Source organism: Mastomys coucha, unplaced genomic scaffold (genome assembly GCF_008632895.1).
Source record: "Mastomys coucha isolate ucsf_1 unplaced genomic scaffold, UCSF_Mcou_1 pScaffold22, whole genome shotgun sequence".
In the NCBI taxonomy this organism is placed as follows: domain Eukaryota; kingdom Metazoa; phylum Chordata; class Mammalia; order Rodentia; family Muridae; genus Mastomys; species Mastomys coucha.
In genome coordinates, this window is record NW_022196905.1 from 67,116,515 (window position 1) to 67,143,545 (window position 27,031).

At 44.0% G+C, this 27,031-nt stretch overlaps 1 protein-coding gene and 2 long non-coding RNA genes across 4 annotated transcripts in view; 2 read left to right on the plus strand and 1 right to left on the minus strand.

Moving 5' to 3' along the window:
• LOC116071258 overlaps positions 1-17,901 on the plus strand; it is a 33,475-nt gene extending 15,574 nt beyond the window's left edge. Inside the window, exons 2-3 of one of the 2 annotated variants that reach the window (XR_004110794.1) lie at positions 12,893-14,016; positions 17,590-17,901. This is a non-coding gene — a long non-coding RNA (uncharacterized LOC116071258). The remainder of the gene's footprint in view (positions 1-12,892; positions 14,017-17,589) is intronic. The other variant, XR_004110793.1, reaches the window with a different exon arrangement.
• The window catches only part of Scfd2 (sec1 family domain containing 2), a 314,253-nt gene that overhangs the window by 62,166 nt on the left and 225,056 nt on the right, over positions 1-27,031 (minus strand). The gene's annotated exons all lie outside the window — the stretch shown is intronic.
• On the plus strand, positions 3,590-6,230 carry LOC116071259. Its single transcript, XR_004110795.1, has 3 exons — positions 3,590-3,650; positions 3,782-3,965; positions 6,028-6,230. It is a non-coding gene; the product is annotated as an uncharacterized LOC116071259 (long non-coding RNA).

Sequence of the window (27,031 nt, forward strand, 5' to 3'; positions counted from 1 at the left end):
AAAGGGCTGATTCTATCCACCTGGGTGCCACAATGAGCTCTGTGAGGCCAATCCTGCTGCGGGGTGTGATGCTGTAGACACTTTACTGTGGGGACTTGAGGCCTGTTGGTAGGTGAAGGCTATGAGGAGTCCCATCGTCTTCCCAGTGTCAGGGCTTCTGAGATGTCACATGAGAGTCCTGGAATAAAGTTCTTCACAGCAGAAGCTCAAAGGCTGCAATGAACCCGGGACCACTTTTTACAAGTTTAAAGAAGTGCCCTGGGGCTGCCTCTCCACAGCACTGGAATCACACATGACCACTGAGAGGAAATCTTTCTTCCTCTGGGGACCAGGAGTGAGTGTGTGACTGAATGGAGTGGCTTCATAAAAGAGACCAGGGCCGAGGTCACAGGACGGTATTAAATAAGACTCGTGCAAGTTACAGAAATCTAGATCAGGTAACCTTAAGGCCAAGAGGGGAATGTGTTGGCTCATGTAACCCAGCCAACCTGGGATACAGTAGAACAGCTTAATCTTGCCGACTAGTATCTCCTGTACAATATAAAATATGTCAACAGGAGCAGTCATCCCAGCTTTGTGGTTAAGAAACAACACACACCCTTCACTTCTGTTAGTAAGAGCCTACAAATCTACAAAATCCATTATTGTGGCCAAAAAGCTGAGGCCCTGTGATTGCTGACTCCCCCACTAAAATCTAGCAAGGCGTGTGGAGAACGGCTTCCCAGAGGGTTCACAGGAGAAGGACTGGATAAGAGGTGACTGTCACCAAGGACTTGCTGTTTCTGCAGCACAGTAGAGCCCTGCCCCTGGAGGAAAGCCATAGAGAATACCACAGCAACTGAGACAAAGGAGCTCGGGTTGTTGAAAATCAGCTCAGCATGAAATGCTTCTCATAACCCAGGTCTTTTGTGTTTCGGGGAATTCCTATGACCTTTCAGACTAATGACCTTCAGACTCCACAAGGGAGGAGGGCAAGAGGATCAAGACATACTACAATTCCAGAAAGTTCCTTGAGTTTTAAAGTCAAATGTGGCATTCCAGAGGAAAGGGCTTGTTCACATAAGGGTTGGGGAATGCAAGACGCCTCACCTGAACTGGAAGGAGCTACTGTGCCTGCAGGGCCAGGGCAGGCAGGGGAGGCAAATACTGTGTGCACAATTCCATTCCATCTATAACCCTGGCCCACCAGATAAACACCAGAGAAACAGGAAAGTGGCAACATCTGGAGAACTCTCCCTAGCCTCCCTGAGAGGTTGTGTGGAGAAGCAGCAGGCAGAAGCACTCAGCAGCCTGAACTTAAAAACAAACAGAAACCATTGGCAGCTGGCAGCCCTCAGCTGCTGAGACTAGCAGTGGTTCTTCCTGACATGGCACTTTGTGGGCTCTTCCAAATCCCGGGTGACCCCTCATAAAGCCCCTGAATACCACAGGGCTTCAATGCCCAATACTCAACATGCACATTTGCAAGGCTTTGTTTCTATTCCATCCATGGCCTTACAATGGCATGCACATCCTGGACTCCAAAACCAGAGAAAAAGAATGGGGAGGTTGCCCCTGGAAAGATCTGTTAGCAAAAAGGCTGTCCTGCATCCATTTTCTCCTACCCCAATCTCCATGTGATTCTGTCCACAGCACCAAGATTTCCACCGCAGCTCTCTGCTAGGCCTACGTCCTCCCCTGTTAGGGGCATGTTTACAGCAGACCACACTATGCTCACATTTTCATTTGTTAGTGTTAACTTAAGCTAGCAGCACTCAGCAATGGCCGTCTTAAATTAAAGACCCAGGAGGTCTGTTTTAAAAGGAGTTCCATTAAACTTGACATTGAGTCTCCTTGAGTAGTTAGCTCAACAGTAGAGGTGGTTATGAGCCAGTGGCCATCTCCTGCCCCACACAGAACACAGGCTCATTGTACATGATGAATCAAGTCAACAAAGAAACAAGGCTCAGTTTTTCTTATTGCATCCAAATTGTTCCTTCAGACTAGGCAGAGCAATTTTCACTCCCCAGGGTGGGAGGGGAACAATGACACTTTAAGGCTAATTATGAAGTGCACCTATGTGTTCACATTTGATTCCTCCTTTTATTACAAGTTCATGAACTTGGGCTTACATATTAAAATCCACCTGGACTGTGAGGCCCTTTGTTAATATTAAGAGGCAGGCTCTGCATGTTTGTTTATTTCTGGCCAGGAAGGGAATTAACTGGGCTCTTATCCCAGCCCTGTCTCCAGCCGGTCTTTCTCTCACCTCTTAATGGTGGGAGGGACGGTGCTGGGCCGGATGACTTTTGAGGTTCCTTCCAGCACTAACGTTCTCCCCATAGTGATGTTTTCTACAGGATCCAGCAGTTGACCTTCCCTTAGGGTTCCCTCCTCTAACCCCCAAAGCAGACTTGAGACTGTTTACCATGATCTGATACCCCTGTGTCCATGGACAGATGAGTTTATTCACCTCCACCACAGGCACCAGGGACAGAAGGAAAGTTCCCAAGCAGCAGGCATTTAAGTCTCACTCATCGTCACAGGCCGTCAGAACTTCAGGCCAGGGCTGAGGAGAGGGTCCTTATACAGCTTTGGAGGACTCACTGTTTCCAAGGACATGCGGACCTTCTAGAGAATTCTAGAAGAGAATCAAACCCGGGAAGAAGAGTTCAACCCGGGAGCTAATTTGCCATAAATGATAACCATAAGCTGCTATCATACTTAAGTTATGAGCCTAAACCCATTTCGTAAATCAGGCTGACCTGATTTACACATATTAGATATGGAATACTCTCTCTACTCGTCAGCAATAAGTAGTGTCACTAGTTCCCTTTACTAGAAACCCAAGGCTTAGAGAGGCCAAGGACCCTATAGGAGGCCTTATTTCTGGTGGGGAGTTGGCACCGGAAAGAAGATGGTCTGACTCTCAATCTCATCTAGGCGAGGCAAAGGGACAAGGCTGTGGGACAAAGTCAGGACACCTGCTTCAGGCTAGTGGCTGCATGGATTCCAACAGGTACCTTCACAGTTTCTAGATGAAGTTCCTTTGCATGTAGTAGCTGGGTGAAGTGTCCCCAGTGATGATGTGCGGAGCTCTCTCAGCAGAATCATCCTGTGTAATCTGGACAAGGCCCAGCAATTTGTCTGTTCACAAGAACAGCTGATTTTTAAGTGTGTTTAAACCTGAGATACCAATATTCATGATTCCTAAGTTTCCTATAGCTCTTATACTGACTGGCTCATGGCTTTCTTCAGTAAGAAATTCTTCAGGAATGCAAGGTTTTTCCCTTTCACTGCATCTAGAGTTAACCCTAAAATCCAAAATACCTTCTTTTTAGATCAGCCTTATCCTATATAAAAATCTTGCATCTTAACGTGACAGGTAAATTCCTGGTTCTCTCAAACAGATTCCAAACACATGCATTTGGAAGAGGTGCCAAAGCAAGGTGACATGACCTTGATTAGAAGAATGTTCTTAAAGCTGTTTTACAAATAGAAGTGAACAAGCATATGGAACTAGTTACTAAGGAGAGGTCATTAGATCAGAGAACACTTAGAGCACACAGGGGACGGGGATTCCAAGCTGAAACACTCGAGGAGAAAACAGCAAGAATGTAGCCAGCTATCTAACAACAGGAGAGCATCAGGCTTGTTTTCACTCTCAACAAGTAGGCCTCATTACCTTTGGCCACAGTCTTGATTTTTCCCTTTAATTTATGCCATTACTTTCCATTTTAAAAAGTGCCTTTCTTCTCTATTCTTTTGTTTTGACTCACCAACCTTTTGTCCGTTCTTGTAGAAACTAAAGTCAGTGACAAGCCAACTGGCATTCTGGGTACCAGGGAATGTTATAATCTAACTCCCAGCATAGAAACACAAGATCTCCTCATCAGAGCCTGCATCTAGTTACCAACATGGCCAGATGCTGCTATCATCACACAGCCTGCAGGCTAGGGACTGCCTGCAGACATGTTTCCATGAAGGTGTGTATCTCTTCCAATGCACATTCCCTTACTCTCTTATAAATACACGCGCGCGCGCACACACACACACACACACACACATCTACCTTTTACCAACAAAAATTCATTGTGTTGATTATGCAAAGCACCATCCCAGATATTCAAAGGAAAACAAAGATGTAAGGTGGGAAGATGTCGACTTTAGCATCTAGGCTTAGAGACCAGAAGTCTTATAGGAGGGTTAAAAAAACAAAAAGTCATAGCAAATGGTCTGAATTTTTAAAAAAGGAAAAGAAAAAGGCATCCCAGGGAAGTGGATGTGATGTGGGCCTTGGAGGAGAGGCTGAGGGCGGGGTAGAGGGAACAACTGCATCTCCAGTCCATTTCCTTTGATCTCATTACTCTAATTTTCCTTAAACTGACTTCAGAAGGATCCAAACTTGACCTTGCAAACCAAAGCACACTATCTGCCTGGTCACTTAATAGGCCACTGATCTAGGCTAAGCCAAGACTGCTGGAGCTGTTGCCAAAGAAAATCCCTCTTTCTGAGTTGTATGCTCGAGGATAGAACTGATGTAATGGTGGCTGCTTTGGCTACCACATGGATGGGGGATGCAGGACAGCAATATAGGGAAGTGAACCAAGATAAAGTCAGACTCCTGAGGACAGAGACAACTCGAAGAAGATCTGAGCAGAGTCTTTTATTTATTTAATAAGAGCCAGTGACTTTACTTTATTGAGCTAATTTGTGTTAGTTAGGATCTATTTGTGACTTGGAGGCAGAAGCCCTGAGAGGGTGTTCAGGACACAGTGGAAAGACCAGCCATATCTGCTGGTGATGAAAGATCAAAGGGGGATGGGCCAGACTCTGGCAGAGGACAGGGACAGATGTAAAGCCAAGCAGTTGTTTAGAGTTAACAGGCAGGAGAAACCACCGACAACTTTTAAGTAAAAAAGCTAGACATGGAAGAGGAGGTATTTCAGCAGGACTCCTGTGTGATGGAGCAGAGCAAGATAACTCATTGGTGAATCCCACCTGACGCTTCTGCATGGAGGGCAGGAGCTGGGCAACATGCACAGCATGTGTGTAGAAGAAGGGAGACTGGAAAATAGCTATACTCAAAGCAGTTAATGGCGGACTGGGGCAATGAAGGGAGCTAGCAATGACGTAACTGACAGTGTGTTAGTGAATAGATATGAGGGATATAGGGATATATAATGTAGAGTCTGTGTTGCTCAGAATGAAGAGGACGGTTGCTTCACTGGAGAAAATGAGGTGTGAGACAAGTTTAGGGGAGGATAGATTTTTCCCTGAGACTTCTGAAGGAGTGGGTAGGGGGCTGGATAGGGCCTTGAGGGCCTCTCCAAGTCTTGAGCTCACTGGTTCAGGTGCAGATCAGAGCTGCAAATGAAGATCAGGGCACAAGAAAGCTCATATTACTAAATGAGCTAGAAGGAACCTAATACAAGATCACCCCCAGGCAGAAAGGACCTTTCCTGATGTTCCCTTTCAGCCTGAACACTACTCGTCCCTGACACCTTTCATGTCCTGAGGCCATCAGCAGTGTCCTCTGGCAGTGCCAACAGAAAAGATTCCCTTTTATAGAGGTGAAGTAGTTTTCCCTGATGAAAATCTATAGGTCGTAGCATTTCCTCCTGAGTACAGTGGAACCACACTCTGGGGAAGCTGAGGCAACATGTCAATCAATAGTTGTAATGCTATGATGAGAACAGTTTAGGGGAAATAGCAAGTCCACGAGACAGGCTAACACAGTGTCTTGGCTGCACCACCATACCCCATAGGTGTAGGAAACCAGCCTCAACTCTGGCTCTCCTGGTAGGATTGGCTCTGTGAAGTCTAATCAATCCCTTCCCCCGCAAGACAGCGTATCCAGTATTTTACTATCAAGTTCATTCTGAACCTTTCCTTTCCACATAACATATCTCCATGGATGACACAGCTAAAGCTCTGCACTTGGCTGAGAGCCCAAAGGGGCAGAATAGAAAGAATGGCCACTGTGCGAAAACTACACAAAAGACTTGTTGGTATACAGTTCATGGATGGCTCTTTCTCCTCCCACAGCTCAATGCACGAACACTGGCTATGTTCATATCAAGAAGTTCCTAAACAAACACAAGTTTTACAAAGCTGATGTCCAAAAGTACTCCATCATCAGTAAGGTACTTTAATTACCCTCCACTAAAAGGAAAAAAAATGTAACTTCCTAATTTTGCAAATTGTCTTCAGAAATGTTCTGGTCAATAATTAAGCAAACACAGTAACAATGACACACATGAAATTATTATTGGAACTATCTGGGTTCTTCATGTGTTTTTATTCAAATAATTAAATTCCTCTGTTACTGTTTCTATCATTGTTTTTTCCTCCTGAGGCAATTTGAGATGCAGGAACAATGAGACTATTTGGGGTCACTAACCCTACTACTCTAAAAATGTTTATATGTTACATGTACTTAATTCTTTTACATAAAAAATTACCTATTAAACCCCCAGATTGACTTCTCTTTTCTGTTCCTTAGAGCCAGGTGCAAAGACAATCTACCTTTCTGAGAGAATCCATGTTCTTGTTGACATTTAAAAAATCCTCCTTCATGGTTTTTTTAATCTAAAAAAGAATTACCTCAAAATGTCTAAATGTCAAAAAAATGTCTAAATGTCTAGTAATAAATATCTAAGGCATAGTTACAAACTCAACCATCTCCTAAAAACCTTCTGAGGGACTGTGGGGAGTACAGCTTGGTGTCAGAGTCCTTGTTTTGTATGCACAAACTTCTAGGTTTGATCGGCGGCAGCAAAGGTTTTCCATTGAGTTCAGTTGCCTTTCCCTCCCTCTTCTAGCCATACTCTTTGACAGTCTATGGCTCTACATACTCCATGACAGTCTATAGCTCTACATACTCCATGATAGTCTATGGCTCTACATACTCCATGACAGTCTATGGCTCTACATACTCTATGACAGTCTATGGCTCTACATAATCCATGACAGTCTATGGCTCCACATAATCCATGACAGTGTATGGCTCTACATAATCTATGACAGTGTATGGCTCTACATAATCCATGACAGTCTATGGCTCTACATAATCCATGACAGTCTATGGCTCTATATAATCTATGACAGTGTATGGCTCTCTCTCAGCCCCAGTTTTCAGAGCACAAGGCACATGGTTAACAAGCAAGAGGTGGTGCAGGAGGAAACCTAATTTCATCATCAGTTGGGCAAGGCAAGTGCAGTAACTATGGGACTTCAGAGTTCCACACTGAGTGGTTTTGTAAATGGCTAATCAAATACAGGAAAACCAAGAGATGCTTCAAAAAAAAATTGGACGGGGCATGAAGTATTAGTCAGTCATACAGCTGTCCTTCCTGCACTGCATTATTCTGTTGTGATTAACTCAGAGAAAGAATAACACAGAGATTTTATTGAATTATTTCCATTGAAACTCTCAACAAAAGATTAATGAAAACCAACATCTCTTTCCCTAGAGCAAGCCACTTTCTAATGATCTGCATACAGATTTTAGGGATGGTAATCCTCCAAGCTACTCTGTTCCAAGACTTTAAATTAATTAGTACAGAGAAATTATTTTTATCTATGCATCATGTAAGGATTCAAAAACTAGGTCAGGTACTCTTCTGCCTGCTACTTAAGTTCTGCCCTGGATGAGGATACAGGAGCTGAGCAGGAGGTGAAAACAGATGGGATCTAGGCCACTGTTAAGTCATTAGTTAATAGTAACTACTAATTGCTTTAGCCAGCATGTCCAAATTTTCCAAATTAGGAAAGGGAGACATTTGTTTATAGTCTGAATGGCTTCCATTTTCAGGAAGCAGTGCCTTCCTTAGTGGCCCCTGCAAGAACTCTGTCTCTATCCATATGCCTAGGCATGTTTTATTAGAGCTGTAAGCTAACTGGCTTGAGTTTTCACTCTACTTAATGAATAGCTCAGACTCAACAAAATTGGCTTGCAATGTGAAGACAATACATTCAGCTACTGTAATCCACATCTATTGCCAAGAGAATGGGAGGTTACAAATAAATGGGCTGACTCAGAGTCAGAAGGGACCCTTGATCCTAATCACAGACTCCCAGTCAATGTAGCCGGTTGTTCATCTTTTGCTTGACTATTTCTAAGGATGGCCCAGCACTAACAAGATGATCTAAGATAGTCTTCTTAAATGAAAATGACAGCACTATGGTAATTTAGTATGCAGTTTAGAGAACCACCTTACTTCAGGCCATCCCACAATGAAAAAGGCCTCACAGACGCTGTGAAGAGTTACAAAATCATGTTAAGTATGGATTCAAGGCAGAATACATGGTGACAGACACAAAGACCAAAAGACTTATCTAGTAACCAAAGCAAAAGACATGCTCACGCACACACACAAATATTTATTCTGAGATGCAACTTTTCATTCTAAAACATGTGCCACAACCGTGAGTTGGTAGAGGCTGAGCTGAAAGATATGAGGTGTTCGTGTTAATCTTCCCATATCTATATCCTAGTGTGTATTTTTTCCTTTTTCTGTTTTTGAAAGTGTTCTAGGAAATTAAGTAGATTCTGGAAGTCCACACTTCCGGGGGTCTAGTACTGCCATCTTTCTCAGCATGTGACTTCTTCTCTTTAGAGTACAGGCACTGTTAATTGACTTCCTGACCACCCAGGTCACACTGCCCTTGGGCTATAGCATCCTGACACTCACTTTCATTGACTTGACTGCTGAGTGTGTGTTCCCTGAGCCATGTCCCCACACTAATGTTCACTCTGTCCCAACTGTGGAGTGCTCCGGCCATCACCCACAACTTCCTTACCCCCTTCCAGGTCAACTGGTCAGAATCTGTATGTGCCTTGTTCCTACAGTGCTATGAAGATATTCTCAATGGTGCCTATACTGTTGCTGGCTCAAGGCACCCAGCAGGCATGAGTAGAGCACTAGTTAAGGTTGGCTTGTGCCCACCTCAGCTCTGCACTCTTCCTCTCCCATCTTCTGCTGTCAGTAGCATGTCTGCCTAGACCAGGCTTCAGGTACTCTTTACCACCATATACTTGACCCAAACCTGCGTGCTTTGATTCCATCTGGTTTGACAGTTGTTATAAGAGGAGCTTAAAATTTTACAGGTCATTCTTCCATAACTATGATAGGATGATCATTGTTTGATTTCTTCTATTGTCATTATTACTCATGTGACTTTATTTGCTCTTTATGCTATTATGACAATATTAGTTATTATGATAATTAAAGTAACATTCAAATATGCCCAAAGCAGAATTTTGTGGGTGGTAAAAATGTGATGTATTTGAATCTGTTTCACCAACACTTTCTAAGGGACAAGAACAAGACAAGATTTAAGATGCACAATCCTATAAAATTGACAGCTGGTTGGCTTGCTCTATCAATACTTGGCAAGCCTAGTCCTCAAAGTTTGCATCTGCAGCAGACCACCTAGCCTGCAGTTTGCACATTGCGTCTGTACCAGACCATCTAGCCTATAGCCTGCATAGTGGGTCTGCAGCAGACCACCTAGCCTGCAGCCTGCACAGTGGGTCTGCAGCAGACCACCTAGCATATAGTCTGCACAGTGGGTCTGCAGCAGACCACCTAGCCTACAGCCTGCACAGTAGGTCTGCACCAGACCACCTGGCCTGTCGCCTGCACAGTGGGTCTACAGCAGACCACCTGGCCTGCAGCCTGCACAGTGGGTCTACAGCAGACCACCTGGCCTGCAGCCTGCACAGTGGGTCTACAGCAGACCACCTGGCCTGCAGCCTGCACAGTGGGTCTGCAGCAGACCACCTGGACTGCAGCCTGCACAGTGGGTCTACAGCAGACCACCTGGCCTGCAGCCTGTACAGTGGGTCTGCAGCAGACCACCTAGCCTATAGCTTGCACCTCACGCTCTGTGCTCTGCATTCTGTCCAACTCTCCCTGTCAGTGTCCTGCTCTGTTCTAACAGAGTGTGCAAGGATGTGGGTGGAGTAGCTCCCCCATGGCATAGGAGGCACAGGACTGCTCAGTGTGTCTGCTCTTGTGACTTCCTGTTACACTGGGGCAGAGTGAGAAGACCAGTGGGACACACGCTCACTGGGTAACCTGGCCCTTTTCCAGCCAGGCCAATGGGCACCATGAGTTCATCCCTGTGACCAGTCATCCTTCCACATTACTGTTTAGACCATATGTGTAACCCGTTTTTCAGGCTAAGGTCTTTTCAGCAATGCCAGCCATTTCTTACTCTATCCAGCTCTTTTCATTTTCTGAATCTTTAAAAAATGACCTTTAGGGATTAGAGAGATGGCTCGATATTTAAGAGTACTGGCTGCTCTTCTGGAAGACCCAGGTTCAATTCCCAGCACCCACATGACAACTCACACTTGTCTATAACTCCTGTTCCAGAGGATCTGACACCCTCACACAGACATGCATGCAGGCAAAACACCAAATGTGCATAAAGATAAATAAATCTTAAAAAAAAAAACCTTTAGGAAACAGTTTTAGATTTACTAAGGAATATTGTAAATGGGAGGATTCTAAAAGTTGGTCAGAATATAGCATAGATAGACATATGGGTGGGAGGAATAGTTGAAGAGATCACTGTTCAAAATAGGGACTATAATTAATAACAACGTACTGCACACTTGGAGATTGCTGCTAGCACAGATTCCAAATTAAATCTACCCACGAGAAGTGAATGGATATGCCAGTCTAATGTAATCACTTCGTAAGTACCTGCATTTCAAACAGAACAGCACAATGCTGTCCACTATAAATATCATTTTTGTTTGCCAGGAACTGGTAAAGATTTAAAGTATGAAGATGTCACTGGGTTTCTCATATATTTCTGTATGCCCTTTTTCTTACTGTTCACATCTGACATTCACATGGTACAGCACGCTGTTACCGTACACCTTATCACATCTGACATCCACACGGTACAGCACGCTGTTACCATACACCTCATATAAAGTGCCTTTTAAACATTGAAATTAGCTATCTTAAAATGTCTTAGTTTAAGGGCTGAGAGCTTATCTAGCATGTGGAGGTCCTGTATTAAATCCCAGTTCGGATGTGGGGGAGTGGCCAATGTATGGTTCTTGCAGTAGGTACATCCCACTATTATGTAGCCATTACCACTGTCTGTGCAGAGACAAAGTTTGCAAAAAAACAAAAACAAAAACAAAACCAAAACTTTCTATCCATTAAACAAGAACTCCCCACCCTCCCACCCCAAGCTCCTGTCAATCCCTGCTGCATTTCTAGGAACCTGAGTATCTGGTATATGTACAATCATAGAGTGTTTTGTCCTTTTGTGACCAGCATAATGTGTTCAAGGCTCCCTGTGTCATCTATAGTCAGCATCCTCAAATATGTTACAAAGGAGCAGACGTCACATCCCAGGCCTACTGTGCTTCATTCTTCTCATCCACTCTCCACGGCAGTGGGTCCTGGCCCAGCCAATTTCTAGTCCTGGGACCTCATCCTCAAGTCCTCAGCACCTGAAATCTAAGACTCCTTAGTACAAAGCCTAAGTACTGGCAGTCCCTGTCCTGAGCAGTTTTATACATCTTACTTCACTTTCGTGACTTCCTTGCAAGGAGTAGACTAGCTTATGTGATTCTGCTTTGCAGAGCAGCACAGTCCAGGAAGTTGCAGTGACTTTCAAAGGGACTCCAGCTACCACAGGCAGTCCTGGAATTAGAACCTCTGAAGTCCCAAGCATCCCTTGGTATCTCTCAGTTCCTGCCTGTCCTGGCTCTCCTTCTATGGGGTAGCTCTTACTCTGAATACACCCATAAATAAACACATTTCTTCGCTGAACTCCAGCTGTGGCTATCTCCTCTCGGATTCTCTCTCTGCTGCACTGTCTGTCAGTTTGAGCCTCGTGGTACCAGCAGTTCTGAGCCATGTCTGAGCTTGGAAGCTCCTTTTCCTCATTGCTTCATGGCTGGCTGGCACGAGTCTAGTCCTTTCCCTCTTCTTTTCATCATACCTCAGTAGGGACCTATTTTCTAGTTTCAACTTAACTTCAGCTAGTCTTCTCAGTCATTCATGTTTTAGCTAAGCACAATGATCCAAGACAACTAACATTTTACATTGTTGTAAGTACATGATAATTCAATGTCTAAACCACCATATTCCTTTGACATGGATTAACAGAAGACATTTTATAGTTGGGAAACATCACGACTGCTCCAAGAGCAGCACAAATGTCAGAAGGGTGCTGATGTCTGGCTGTGTAGAGGGGACTGTTGGCATTTTAGTTGTTGGCTGCAAAAGACATTCTCTGAGAAAGGCAAAGAGGTGATGGCTGAGTAGGGAGGAGACAGGTGCCTAGGATGACAAGCTCAACTGAAAAGTATGCAAATCAGAGCACACAGGTGCCTTTGGTTGTAGCATGCAGCTGGGCTTTAGCATCTGATCTTCTATCGCTGCTGCGGGGCGAACAGGTGATCAGCTGTGAGTGCATGGATGCGTTGAGCATGTGTGCAGCTGTGACTGGTTGCCTTAGAAGACAGATGCTCTTACATATTCTTCACTGGGAAACAGGAAGCTCCCACAGAGGTGGTCAGGACCCTGAAGTGATGTGACAAGATGTCTGATTTACAGTCATTTCGCTCTAAGACAGAACCAGGCAGTGTGGGGAGAGAGCAGCCACTATAGTGGCTGGCAGTAGACTGTGGGTGTGTACGTGCATATGTATGTAAGAGAGAGGTGGGGGAACTGTGCACACTAGGTATCTCATGCTCAGCCAGCCCTTACTTGTAGTGATGTCATAAAACACATACAAATGTAAGTTCTACATCTCATAGCCTGCTGCTTCTATCCAAGAGCAGGAAAATGGCTTGCAAATTACAGTTCATGATAGAATATGACACTTTTGGAGTTATAAAGGCCATCCTCAAATATTCCATTTTGTCTTTCAGGCACATAGGATACTGTTCTTGTGTATAACTGCCCCTGAACTTGGCTGTGGTCTGACTGCCTCTGGCTGGTGGAAAGCAAGCTGAGGTCACAGGCACTCCTTCCAGGAAGAGGGTTAACAGCCAGTCTGTAATTTGTGGCTCTTGTCTGGAGCTACAAGCAGTTTCAGATGCCCTGCCCTGCCCGGCCTGATCGCTGGAGTCCAGGAGAGACTATGGTGAGCAGAGCCCTCTGCTGGCTGGAGTTGGGAATGCAGTGAGTGAGGCCCGACAGGTTTCTTAAGGCCTTTTAAGGAAGGGCTGTGTCACTGAAGCAGGGCCTGAGGACAGGATCTGAAGGCAGCATGCAAAAGTGAAAATGAATGGGAATGACAATGGACTGTCTCCAGTCATACTCGGGTTCAAGCTTGGACTTACAAGGCTCTGCTGAGAAAGTGGCAGGAGTGGGCTGGGCTCCTTACACTCAGAACATTTACCTGCTGTGTCACACTGGTGGACAGAACTGGTTAGAAGAAGACGAGGAAGAAGAGAATGAGGAGGAAGAAGAGGATGAGGAGGAAGAAGAGGAGGAAGAGGAGGGGGAGCAATAGCCACAGGACAGTCATATACAACTGTGGCTGTCCTTTGCCTGTCTGTATCCTCTTTATCCCCATCTGTCTTCTTTTAAATGACAAGTAGCATCTCTGAACTCAGCAAGCGCTGCCAAGGACCGCAGCAACCCTGATACTGACTGGTTCAGCAATGTAAGGGCGACTGACTGCAGCACATACTGGACACACAGAGCCCAAGGACTTACAACAGAGCTGGACTGAGTCAAGTCAGAGTCAGTGTGTCCCTGGGATGAAAACCCCCTCCATGTGGCAACTGGCCTCCCTGTGGCTATCAGGGGGGAGAGCATCATTTACAGGGGAGTGGGCCTCTCTGGTTGCCCAGCTCTCCGGTTCCCAGCAGTTTTATGCCTCTCCAGAGAGGATGCAGAGTTTTAGCATGGACTCTGGGGGACAGGTGGTTGAGGACCTGTCTGAGCTTGGTAACCTCAGGAAACCACATGTGCTTCTGCTTTCTCAAGGAGGGCCGTGAGAGGGAGCGGCAGTAGTGAGGAGAACCTCCAATCGGTAGAGTCCAAGGTAAAAGCTCTTACCATGAGCCTTGTACGTGCCACTTCCATGGTTGTTTCCATTCTTCTCAAATCCCTTAGCTCCTCCAAGGCATGGAGGAGGCACTCTGCTTCTATATTTAGTGAGTCACTGCATTTGCAGGGTCTGAAGGGGCTGCTTACATCGGATTAGACTCCGGAGGACAGGTTATAGCTCCATTTATGGAATGGGATATTTGCTCAGGGGTTGGGGCACCTATCAGTGTTAAGTGTCCATCATATTACACCCTAAGGTGGATGGAGAAGGTTTGAATTCTAGAGGTCATTGAATTTTAAAGTTAATTGCAGGGTGGTATTTTCCTATATTTTGTCTGCATCAGCTAGTGCTGAAAATGACCTACAAAGAATAAAGTCTTTGGTTCATCACTATATTGTCCTTACAGCAGTAGTTAGGTGCAGAAGATGCCAAATAATTCTTCATGGAGACGCTGGGTGAAGGACTAGCAAAGTGTTGTTAGGAGGACAGTGGGGAGAGCACATAGTCACCATAAGTGAGGGAGAAAGGCTTGAGGCTACCATGCCAACGCAAGGGGGTGGTACAGAAGCGCAAGGGTCATGGCTGAGACAGCAATGAATACCCTGGAGCAAGAGTGTGTCCTCACAGACCAGACATGGTTCTGCAGAGTTTTGCCGCTGCTCTCCCTGGCAATGAACCCAATGTTCAGACAAGAGTCAAGGCACTGGCAAATACTCTCACCAAGACTAGGCCAGGAAGAGGTCCAGGTTTTCTCCATCTCAGCCCAACCCTCCCATGTGGAAAATGGAAGCACTGGCTGTCTCAGAGTGCTTGGGAGGATTAAATGCAAGGATGAACTGGATGGGATGGCATATGCTATAATCCTAGCACTGGGGGTACATGAGTACTGAGGCAAGAGGACTGTGAGTTTGAAGCCAGCCTATGAAACAGAGTTCTGAGCCAGACTGGACTCCATAGAGAGACCTTGTCTCAACAAAACAAACAATAAAACAAAACAAAAGGAAACATAGGCAAAGAGCAGGCAGCACGACATTGGCATATGACCAACTCTGGGCAAACAGCAGCTATTTTTTGAAGGTATCAAATCAGGCAGGTGGGTTATTTCTTTAAAGTTTGCTTTTAGATTGTTTTGCTAGTTATTGGGTGCTTATTACCATTACTTTTGAATGTTTAACAAGACATATTCTGCTCTAAAAGGAGCAAACAAATTACCAGAGGCAGCAGCCCCAGGTAAACATGGCCAGAATCTAAACCTCAGCACTGTGTGCTTGAAGAGAGGGCTCCAGAATAGGAGCAAGGCCCTAGAGCTGTCTGCCTCTGGCCCTCAAGAGAATGAGCAATGAAAGGTAGTAGGTTTGGTGAGTATTGTGTGGGGGAAACAGACTGAGTTCTTGACAGAACACTTAAAAGTAAGATAACATAGAAAAGCATTATTAAATTTAAGAGTGCTAAGGAAATCTAATGTTCTGCTTATCTGCCCCTGGGTGAAGGGGACTTCTCTGGAGCAGAGATGTGTGACGAATGTCCAGCTGTATAGGTGTGCCAGGGGCTTGGGCAATGACACAGCCCTTATTTCCTCTGGCTCTTCTATCTCCAGGACATATTGGGCTTATTTTTACAAAAAAGGATACCCAATTGGATCTTTTTTTTTCTTGTGTGTTATTAGAAGTTCACACATACATGAAGTTTTCTATATCTCATTGTTTCAAATGCACACAGATACAGTGAGGAGATATCTCAGTCAGTCAAAGACTTTATTTGCACACACTCCATTTTCCTTCATTTGAAAGGTATCTTAAGCAATTAAAACCATCAATCTGAGGTAACAAGGTCAACCTTTCCAGACAGCACACTGTTACAGAAAGAACCCAAGCAGGGTTCTGGCATTTGTTCTACCACTGAACCTCGTCATTGGAAAATGGCCAATATCAGTTCTTTTACACTCAAGTACATGCATACTTTGTGAATCAAAAACATGTTTACTTTCCTTTGGAGGGAAGTTGAAGACACACATTTCAAGATATCCAACCATGTGTGTTTACTGCCAGACCCCACATTAACTCTCAGCACACCCACCCAATCGAAAGCCTCCTCTCCTATCACCCTCCCCACTTGTTCTTGGCTCCCCAGCATCTCTCTCCATCTATGTTTTATGCTTCCCTTCTAGGATTTCATTATCCTACATTAATTCTTCTTTATTTTGTCTAAGGCTGTACACAGCCTAGGTCTCAGTGTTCCACTTACAGTGCCTACCTGAGGTAGACTGTCTCCTGGGGCTGAAAGCACAGCTCGTTTCCACCCGCTCCACTTCTTCTCAGAATACAAATATGGTTACTTCTTAGAACCATGAGCTCTGATGACAAAGATGACAGTGAACATGGCAGGTCCAGCCCCAAGTAAGTCTTGGCTATGATCTTTTCCATTTCATAGCTGATATGATTCAGAGGTAATGAGTCATCTGCCAAGGTCACAATTCACATGTCCTTCTCTTAGAGACAAAATTGCATTGGAATAGTGCTCAAAGAGGGGCTGCTGGGCTCAATAATTGAATGAATACTGTTGTGTGAAGTAGTTTGGTGGGGTGCAACAAAGCAGTATGTAATTATGTTCTTTGGAATTGAGAACAAAGCTAATGAGAGCAGAAGGAACACACCAGACCCTTCGTGTTGTGCTCAAATCTCTCCGAAACCCAGCCAAGGTCCATGTCATCTACTTCCATTTCTCTGCATGTCTGACTCCTGTTCATCCTTCTGTGGCAGGTGCACACCCTTTGTTACTCTGGAGGTCACAGCACCTTCCCTGCACTTCACTCAGCTTCTGATGTCTTTCTACATGTTGTCTGTGCTGCACTGTGGGACCTTTGTGAGCTTAGCTCAGGGTCCACTCAGTTCCTAGCCTGTACTTGGAGTGGTGCCCATCACCCAGAAGGTATTTAGCTGAAGTATGCAGAAAATGGACTGAATTGACATGGAGTTGGCTCAGTTTATAAGTAAACATAGTTTAAAAATTCATCTCCATTTTCTATGGCATACTGGTTTAAGAGCGTCCACCAGGCAATGAAAGAATTCTGGTTTGGGTGCCTGACAGTCTAACTGGAAACTTGGGACTGCTGCCATGCCTTTGAGAACAGCATCATACTTTATTCTTAGAATTCCAATCAGGATGAAAACCCACAAGAAAATGGTGTATTCAGATAGAAACTGGTGAGGGACCAGAAAGCTTACTTTCACTTTGCAGCCGTTCTCAACCTTCCTAAGGTTAACTGACCCCTTAATTCAGTTCCTCATGTTCTGGTGACCTCTAACCATAAAATTATTTACATTACTATTTCATAATTGTAATTTTACCACTGTTATGAATCATAATATAAGTATATGACATGCAGATGATCTTAGGCAACCCATAGGTTGAGAACAGCTGCTTTAAGGCATCTCACAAAGCATAAATACCCCTATATTAGTTGAGACCACTGCTGTTAGCATATACATCTCATTTCAAAGCTTGCATATTCCTGTCCTAGGAAATATTTTCCAGTGGGCCTGTGACTAACTTCTTCTATTATTTCAGGATCAGCTCTGGCAGAAATTTATTGAAAGACAAATTCAAGAAAGTCACTGTCTTTCCAAAGGAAACAAGAAGAACACAGCTAGAAAGAAACACATTCCTTTGAATGCACAGGCAAAAATCTAAGATCCAGAGGTTCAGCAACATCAAATCGCATGATCCTCCAAAGGGGCAATAGCATGAAGGAGAGCTCTGAGTCATCAAGCACCTGAGGCAATCACAGGCTTGGGGGACCACCATCACAGCCTATAGCAGCATCCAGCTTCTGGCTATCACAAATAAGACTGCTAGGAACATAGTGGAACACATGCCCCTGAGGCATGGTGGAGCATCTTTTGGGTATATTTCCAAGAGTGGTACAGCTGGGTTTTCAGGTAGATCTATCCCCAATTTTCTGAGGAACCTCCAGATTGATTTCCAGAGTGGTTGAACCAGTTTGAAATCCCACCAGCAATGGAGGAGTGTTCCTCTTTCTGCACATCCTCTCCAACACGTGTTGTCACCTGAGGTTTTGGTGTTAGCTGTTCTGATTGGTGTAAGATGGAATCTCAGGGTCATTTTGATTTGCATTTCCCTGATCACTAAGGGCTTTGGACATTTCTTTAGGCAGCAAGTGAAGGAGCTTGCACTGATGCAGGCAAAGGAGCACAGCTGGAGTGATATGTGTAGAGAGAACGTGGTGCTGGGGATCAGATCCTGATCCCAGCGACAGCAATGACTGCTCTTTACTGCTGAGCCATCTCTCCAAACCCCACAAGCCCTTTTTGATGGCAGGTTCTGTTGAACTTGCTACGTAGCTGAAGATGATCTTCCTGCTTCTATCTTCCAAGTACTGGGACTACAAGCACATGCCATCATACTTAGTCTGACATACACATATGTCTGCACTGCAACAAAGAAGATTTGGCAATAAGGACTTAGAGGTAAGGAGGAGGGAAGGATCAGAGATGAGTTCTGGGTAGATGGTGGTTTTGTTTATAAATGGGACGATACCAGTACAAGGAACCAGCAGATTGGCTTTAGACATATAGTCATGTGAGAGTGGAAAGAGAGCAGTGGCTATGTCGCTACAAGGTGTGGCACTGAGAAGCACTGAGAAGGCATGGCTGCCATTATTAGCATCACTGCCTCTATCACTAGCAAGCACAGAGAGCTGCCAGGACCAGGGCAAGCAGAGCAGAATGGGGATGCTGGTTTGCCTATGCTGGGAGTGTCAAACACATTTATTGGTAAGTTGGTTCAAATGCCATGAACGTTGATGATAGACTGGCTTGATGGCTTGCTCTGTAGCTCCATGGAGGCCTGCTTTGGACTAATGCTACCACAGAACTGTTATTGAATGTTTCCATCCTTCTAAAGTAAAGAGCTTTAACGCATAATGAATAAAGACATATCAGTGTAAGCAGCATTCCTATTAGAGCATGTATTATCTGGATGGTATTTATGCCTTAGATGGATGCATTTACCAGGAGAAATGCCTCTTTAGCCACCAGTGGACACAGTGTCACCTTAAGTGAGTGAAGCTTATCTTGATTGTTTTCTTTTGCTGGGTAGAGAGCTCCCATACTCCTCTACTGCCCTCCACTGTTCAAGTTGAGTCAGCAGCCAGCTAAGACTGCATCACTACCAGTGTGTGGTGGTAGGGGTAGGACGGAGGGTAGGGGAGCAGCGAGCTTTATAGTCTCTGTCTCTGTTTCATCCAAATTTATTTCAGGGAAATACACATGACAGACACAGTTTAAAATAACGATCCACATGGGGAAGCAAATACTTTTTAAAAACACATTGTGGGCAGAATTTATGATCACCATTCCTTGCTCTCCCATTGAGGTCATTTTAATTTGGTTCCAATGTGAGCTACTGGATCCCTTACTTTACTGTGATGGCTTTTGACAATGACATAATTTGGCTTATACAAGGTATGTGTCTTCACCCTGCACTCTGGACACTGCCAGACAAGTCGTTAAAGGCAAGTGTACAGCAACAGATCCAGCAAGCCAAAACCAGTGTTTCACTCATTTCCCACGTCTCATTGCCAACACTACAGACCTGGTTTCCATGGTGGGTACACCCAGTCTATGGCACGGGAGTCATCTGTGTGGAGTACCACCTATGACTCTCTTTTTCTGCTACAGGTGAAGAAGAGAAGCTACACTGTAAAGCCTACAAAATAATTTTATGATTGTAGTTGAGTATGTGTTCAGAGAAGATGCATTTACTAATTTACCAACTCAGTGAGCACTCATCTCAAATCCTGATATTTAAACTAAGATGTTTCAGTAACAAGTATTGTCAAGACAACTGCTAGTTTCTTTTTGTGTAGAATCGTGAGGCCCATAGAGGGTCTCTTCCCATCAATAACTTGTCAGTTTTAACATTAGTTTCTATAAGTAAGACTGGAGACCCATTCAGAGGATGAACATGTGACCTCTACTGACCAAGAGGAGCTAGTCACAAGTAGAGAGTGTCTCATCATCTGAGTCCAGCCTGAGATGATGGAGTGTGGCCCCATGTGTGACCTATTCCTGAAGTGTGGGCTACGATAAAGTTGGCAACAGGAAAAAGGGTTCAGAAGGTACAAGAACCAAAAATGAGTTTAAAATCCAATGTATGAATCTAGGGTGTTTCTAACAGTGCTTGTTGGAGTTACATTTTTAAGGAACTTCACTGCAGCCTTGCTTTTGAACGCACAACACAGATGGTTACTATGTGTGCCCTCACACCACACAACGCTAGGAATGAAATCATGGGGGAAAAGTGGGCAGTCATGAAGGCAGGTCTTACTCGTGTTGTAGCCTGGTTCCCAAACAGGAAGTGAGTGATGCCACTCAGCCCAGTAGGGAATTAACCCAAAGGTGCTTTGTGTCAGTTATCTTCATATTACAACAAAAGGAGGGAATACATAATGATAGTAAAAGCACTACAAACAAACTGGGGAATTTGAGTACAGGTCTATCTTTAAAAGTAACCTTTTCTGCTGCTCCATAAAAGACCTACTTCAATACTGGGCCAAGAAACCATCATAGATTAAGGGGCTCTGTGAACACTGCTCTGAAAACTCAAGTTGCTTTTTAATTCTTTTTTTCAGGGAAGCAAAAAGTGTCCCAAGGTGACTGACACTGGTTCAAAACACAACCCCAGTGGGAATGCACTTGGAAAGGCTCATAAATTTAAGTTTCTCTGAGACAAGGGTCCTTTGGGTGGGTGAGTGGGTGAATATACAAAGCCTGAAAGAGACTGAGCTGAAACAAAAGGAATGGCAGTTTACAAAACAGGATCCCTGAGCAAAATGTGATAACTCTTGCTGAGTCAGAGAGAGCCACACACAGCCATATGCAGTGCTTAACTCCTGGATCTGAGTATTTAATTTTGAGTCCTCTTTGTTTTGTGGTCTGTCTTCAGTTTCCCCAAGCCGCTGTAAAACAATGAAACTGGATTGTGTACTTTCCTCAACAATGGTGATAGTGGAAAGCGATTCTGCTTACCTGCCCGTTTACCCTTTAAAAACCAATGTGTGAACAAGTATCAAACCTTCTGAAACCTATTAAGCTGAATTCTGTAGCCTAAAGCACATTTTTTTATAACTAAATAAAAAAAGCAATGGAGAGTTTTGAGACGACATGGGTATTTAAACACAGAACTTATTTAATTGGGATGTAATTAAGTCTCAGACAGTTTATGCTTTCCAGTTTCTCTAGGGTCTTAAAGAGTATTGATCGTAACACACTTATTTAATATTGTCTGACTTTGTGACTGTTCCCTGTAAAGGGGAGATCCTTGCTGAGCTGCTCCGGCTCTGTAAAGCTGGGCAAAGCACTCAGCATGTATTAGTGAAAACATATGAGCATGCTCGGCATTCTTCAGAGGTCTGGACAGGGCCCTTCCTACTGCAGCAAAATCATTTTGGTTATTTTCAATAAATATTTCTTTCATTTGGCATACAGCTTAGTATCATGTTTTATTAATTAGCCTTATGTTTCATCCTAAATACTAAAATAGAAGCCTTTCAAGTTCTTAAGGACCCGAGATGCATTCTCAGTGGCATGCTAATGCCACCTTGGGGTCTTTGGGGATTGGAGTGGAGATACTGGATGTTTGTCTAGTGGTATACAAAACCACCTTACAGAACAACATTTTATTAATAAATCACACCCCAAAGGTGTTTGCAAAACTTCCTTTAGAAGATTGCAAAACACCAGATGTAATTTTATGTTGTTATTGGTTTAAAAATTAACTTAGAGACATAAATACTGGGTGTTTATGATTTTAGAATACCAGAGAATCTGTCTGGAATTCTGGGTCAAAGACAGCACGTTAAGGTTACGTTAGGCTTAAAAATATTTTTTCCAAATATAAAACAGATGTCGCCACAATGTCACTTATGTTCACCCACTCCACAAAAAAAATACCTCAGCACACCAGAGAATGTCCTCAGATAAGGAAAACAAGCAGGGAAGCTGGGGCTACTGAGAATGGTGCAGAAATTGCCCAGCCATGACTTCTCCTAGGACAGGAGGGGATAAGAGTGACCGGCCATCCTCTACACATTCTGCTTTGCTTGTTCTCTCCGCCTCTCTTGAGTTGAAGGGGTCAGGGCTGCAGGTGCACCCACTTTTGCCTGCATAGAAGGCAACGCCCTCCAGCCTCCCTCCCCCTGGTGATTAGAAAATCCTATCAGGTTTTCTTAAAGCTGCCTAAAGCTTTGGAGGATTCCTTTACCACCCCCCCCTCCACCCCCGCCCTTTCCCAACCTCCTGCTTTGTGTCCTAGAGAGAATCTTATTCTGCAGACTTGCAGCTGACAATGAAGCATCAGGTTCAAGTCCTGTGCTACCTAAGAGATGAAGGATCTGGGTCCTCAGCTGCGCTACAGCGCTCTGTATGCTGTGGGGATACACACACCCCTCTTCCCACAAAATGAGGTTTGTCAAGATGCACTAAGAAAAACGCCTAACTTGAAATTTAAAATTTCTAGACTACAAGGAAGAATTTGTGAAATGTTACACAAGTAGTTTTTAAGGTTTCTAGTGGGAATCCCATGTAGGAAATTCACCTAACACTTTGTGAGAGGACAGGGTTATGGGCATGATGCTTTGTGATTTTCTGTCTAAAAACATATACAGTTGGAGAGGATTTTGTGATGAGCAATCACTGTTCTGCCCCTCCCCACTTATTGAACAATCTCTGACTTTCTGTTGGCTTTTCTTTCCCACAAGTCTCTCTCCTCAGGATGTTTCTCCACGCTCTCAACTCTCTAACCGAGCTATGGAATAGGCAGGGTTTTTCTAGGTTCCATTTCATTTTCTTATCCTTCTTTGGAGGTCTCTAGGACAGGTCCCTGCCTAGTTTCTCTTTAAACAGGACAGAAAGGTGGGTTTACAGAGGGCTGCCACCATCCCTCAAAAGCCAGAATAACTGAGAGGCATGTGTCTGCATGACTCCAGGTTGTAGGACTTCACCGTGCCTGGAGACAAAGTAACATGCTTTAAGCCTAGAGAACAGGAAGAGAAAAATCAGGATCTGGGTGAGGGGTGGGCGAGGGGTGGCTCCTAAGACCCCTCAAACATACAACACAGGAAGATCCAGGTTGGAGGACCTGTTGAGACCAAGGAGTCAACATCTGACAAGTGCCAGAGATGAGCCCTGCAGTCCTCTGCTCTTTCACTGAGGGTCTCAGCTGTGTGAAGAGGGGAAGATAGAAGGTGTCTTTCCCTTGCGTTGCAGCAGGCAGTTCTGGGAAACAGAACATGCCTTAACCCTAAGTAATGCTCCAGCTTTGGTGATATTGGGGCTGGGCATATAAATGATCAGATTGAAATGTTAGTGTGGCTGGACAAGTGTGGCCTGGCCAGTTCAAATATCCATTGCAGGTAAAAGCAAAGAACCAGAACCAGTGAGCAGTCTAAGTCATAGTGAAGCACAGAGCAATGTGCTCTGCAGTTTTGCCTCCTGGGCCATGTTTGCCTAACGTACAATGCTTGCCTTTGGGATTAGAGGATGCGGTGCTGCAGGAGAATGGCTACATCTGATACTCAGATTTCTAAGCATTAAAAATAATCAGAAAAAAACAGACAGCTTCAACTGATGCAACACACTGTCTTTGTTTTTGTTTAGGAGGAAGACTAGCTTCCTCCTAAACTGCAGTAGAACCTTGAAGTAGAAATTCCATCCCCCGAGGGATACCATACCATTTTGCTAGCATTTCTTGGAGTGCATGGCAAAATTTATGCTATTTCTGCACCAGTTTCCCTTTCCATAAAAAACAACTCAGAAAAAAAAAACAAGACCCAGAGACAATGAAGGCTCCACTTCCATTTTCCCATACGATAAATGCATCCCAGAGTGATGTTTCATTTGGCTATTTTTCCTGATTTAATCTCACCATCTCCTTCTCCACATTTTGGATGATGCAATGACCTTCCTTCCTTCCTCCCTCCTTCTTTCCCTCCCTTCCTTCCTTCCTTTCCTTGTCCTTTTTTTTTTTTAATTTTAAAAGATGGTCTCACTATGTAGCTTTGCCTATCCTGCAACTCACTATGCAAACCAGGCTTGACTCAAACTCCTAAGATCAACATGCCTCTGCCTCCCTCCTGAGGCTAAAGGTGTGTGTCACCAGGCTCAGCCTGCTTTTATAGATTACAGAGAGATTTAGCATTATTTTATGCCACAAAGGCTCTTAGCTGTCTTCTTGCTCTAAATACAGGTGGCCCCTGACTTGAGCGAGATGGAGTCAGTAGAAATTGTTGTGGTAGGCATCCACAACAGTGCACTCTTATGTAATGCTGGTCAGTGGTAGCAAATGCAGCTCCTGGGTAGCCACATGATCCTGAAGGGAAACAGCAGAGCTCTATGATGCTGTGTGTCCTAACTGTGGAAGATGATGGTGGGCTATATGTAATAACTGTAGTTCCATCACTCTGGGTTGTCTTACTATAACACAGTTCATTCATCCTAAATGCATTTTCAAGGTAAAGTATTTTCACTTTACAATGTGCTTCTCAGGCTCTTACGTGCTATAAGCTGAAGAGCACATGTGCCGCGTACATACATTTCATTTCCAGTAGTCACAGAATCTTGGGAGGATCATAGCAGCATTCCCAGTCAGCATGAGAAACAGGAGCCTCAGAGATGCCAAATTAGTGGTTCTGGCTAATTGGTTAACACCTGAGGGAGCTATCTTCGAACTTGGGTGTCTACTTGTTTCATATAAGGTAAAGAGCGGGGGCAATTATTTAAATGAGTAGAACATTTAGTTGATGTCCCTAGTTATGTGAGTGGCACATGATAGTCCTTTAATGACTTTTGGGGAAATAAACACCCACTTATTGATCACAAGGGGATCACTATAGAAAAAGCACACTGGGAGGTGATTTAAAGAAAGATTATGATTAGCATACTTTGAGTTTTGCCTTTTTTCACACTGTAATCTCCTGTGTAATATATATCTCACATAACATGATACAATGTGATATCATTCTGCAGTATTTTAGCATGGGATGGTTCTCATTCAGGACTTTGTTAGTTCCCCTGGTTTGTTTGCTTCAAATACAATGTGAAAAGTGGATAAGATGGCCACCACATTCTCCCAGAGATGCCTCTAGAAGAGTGCAGCAATGCCTGCTCAGAACAATGTGCTCTTTTGCTAGACAGAATCTTATCATGTAATTTGGCATTACATTTTTATGTATTTTCTTTCTTTAACATTTTTTTTTAATTTCATTTCATTAAGCCTGATCATTTTGTCTTGTGAAAGTCTTGCCTCCTTTGTTGGGTAACATCTGCCCTCTTGTTGGCCTGATTCTCTCCACCCTCATAGCTTCCTCCACACAGCTCCAAGATGGCCTTCCCTTGCCCTACCTTCATGTCCCACATTCTGGCCTTAGCTCTCTGACTCCCTCCCTCTCATCCCTCACGCCCTTTCCCACGCCTTCTTCCCCTCCCGCTCATCCCTGCTGCATGTCTGTGTAAGCTGGAGATGATCTATTATTCATCTAAAAGCTCTCAGATAATCTGCTGCGGCATCATATGAACAGCAGTTAATGTCAGAGGCAATTTTAACGTGCTTATTTATTATCCTCTTAGAAGAAGTGCAGAAGCAGGGTCAAAAGGAACAGCTTACATGATTCAATGGCTTATGAAGGGTGAACTGATCCTAGCAAGAAAGCTGTCTTCTTAGATGCAAGTTTGAATGTACATGTGTGTTTGTTTAATGAGACGACTGTGCCACAAAAGTTTGTAAGCCCTGACCAGTATCAGTGTGCCCATGCCCTGTGCATTTTCATTAGCCTTGCTTTCTGTTACGGTGAGTACTAAGTTGCACTACACAGTACCAGCATTCTTCCCTGAATGTCCCTGCCAATCAACATAGAGTTAATTGCCTTACCGAAGGCTCTTCATATGGTTGTCCCACTTGTGTATTGCACCAAGGAGTCCAGACAAAGTGGAAATGTGAGTCTGCCCACTAGTCCACAGATAGAAATAACTTTATTATCATTTTAAGATGCTAAAAATGAGGCAGAGATGACTTATGGAAGCATAGTTGAGTTATATGGGAGTCACAAAGATTATGAAGTTCAACTTATGACATTTCAAGTCAAAAGGTGATGCCAAATGTATAATCTACCATACAAAAGAAAGTTCCCTTTTAATTTTAGGTTGTGAACCTTTAATGGCTACACAATCTCTCCAGCCCCCGATATCCCCCTTTAAAGCAAGCAAAGAGCAGGACTATGTTAGTCCACCCCAACATGTCTATCATGTTTGTCCTTATTATCAAGAGTATGTTAGAACAAATGACAAGATAGTTTTAGAGTACATGAGAAGAGAGTCATGAAACATCTAGTATTAGTCAGGGCTCTCTAGAGAAACAGGATTGATAGGATGTCCTTCTTCCATAGGCTGTCACCAGAAGGTATGGCCCATATTAAGGGTGGCTCTTCCTACCTCAAAAGATGCAAATTAAGGGTGGTCTTCCCATATTAAAGGATTCTATCAAAGAAAAGCCCTCATAGGTATATCCAGTTGATTGGGGGTATAGTCAAGTTGACAACTAAGAATAGCCATCCCACATCTAAAGGATCAATCCCTACCCCCAACAAAGAGAAATGTGGCAATATTTTTTTTCTCTAATTTATTCTTTGATTCCTATTACATCCCAATCTTAGCCCCTCCCTCCTCTCCTCTCAGTCCCTCTCTTACAAGTCTCTCCCCCATTACCCTATCCCCTTCTCAAGGAAAGCAATCAATACCTCTTGAGCATTCATTTCAAGTTCACTTCTTTTTATGATTTAATTTATTTTATGTGCATTGGTGTTTTGCCTACATATAGGTCTGAATGAAAGTGATAGATCCCTTGGAACTAAAATTACAGACAGTTGTGAGTTGCCATGTGGGTGCTGGAAATTGAACCCAGATTCTCTGGAAGAGCAGCCAGTGCTTTTAAAATG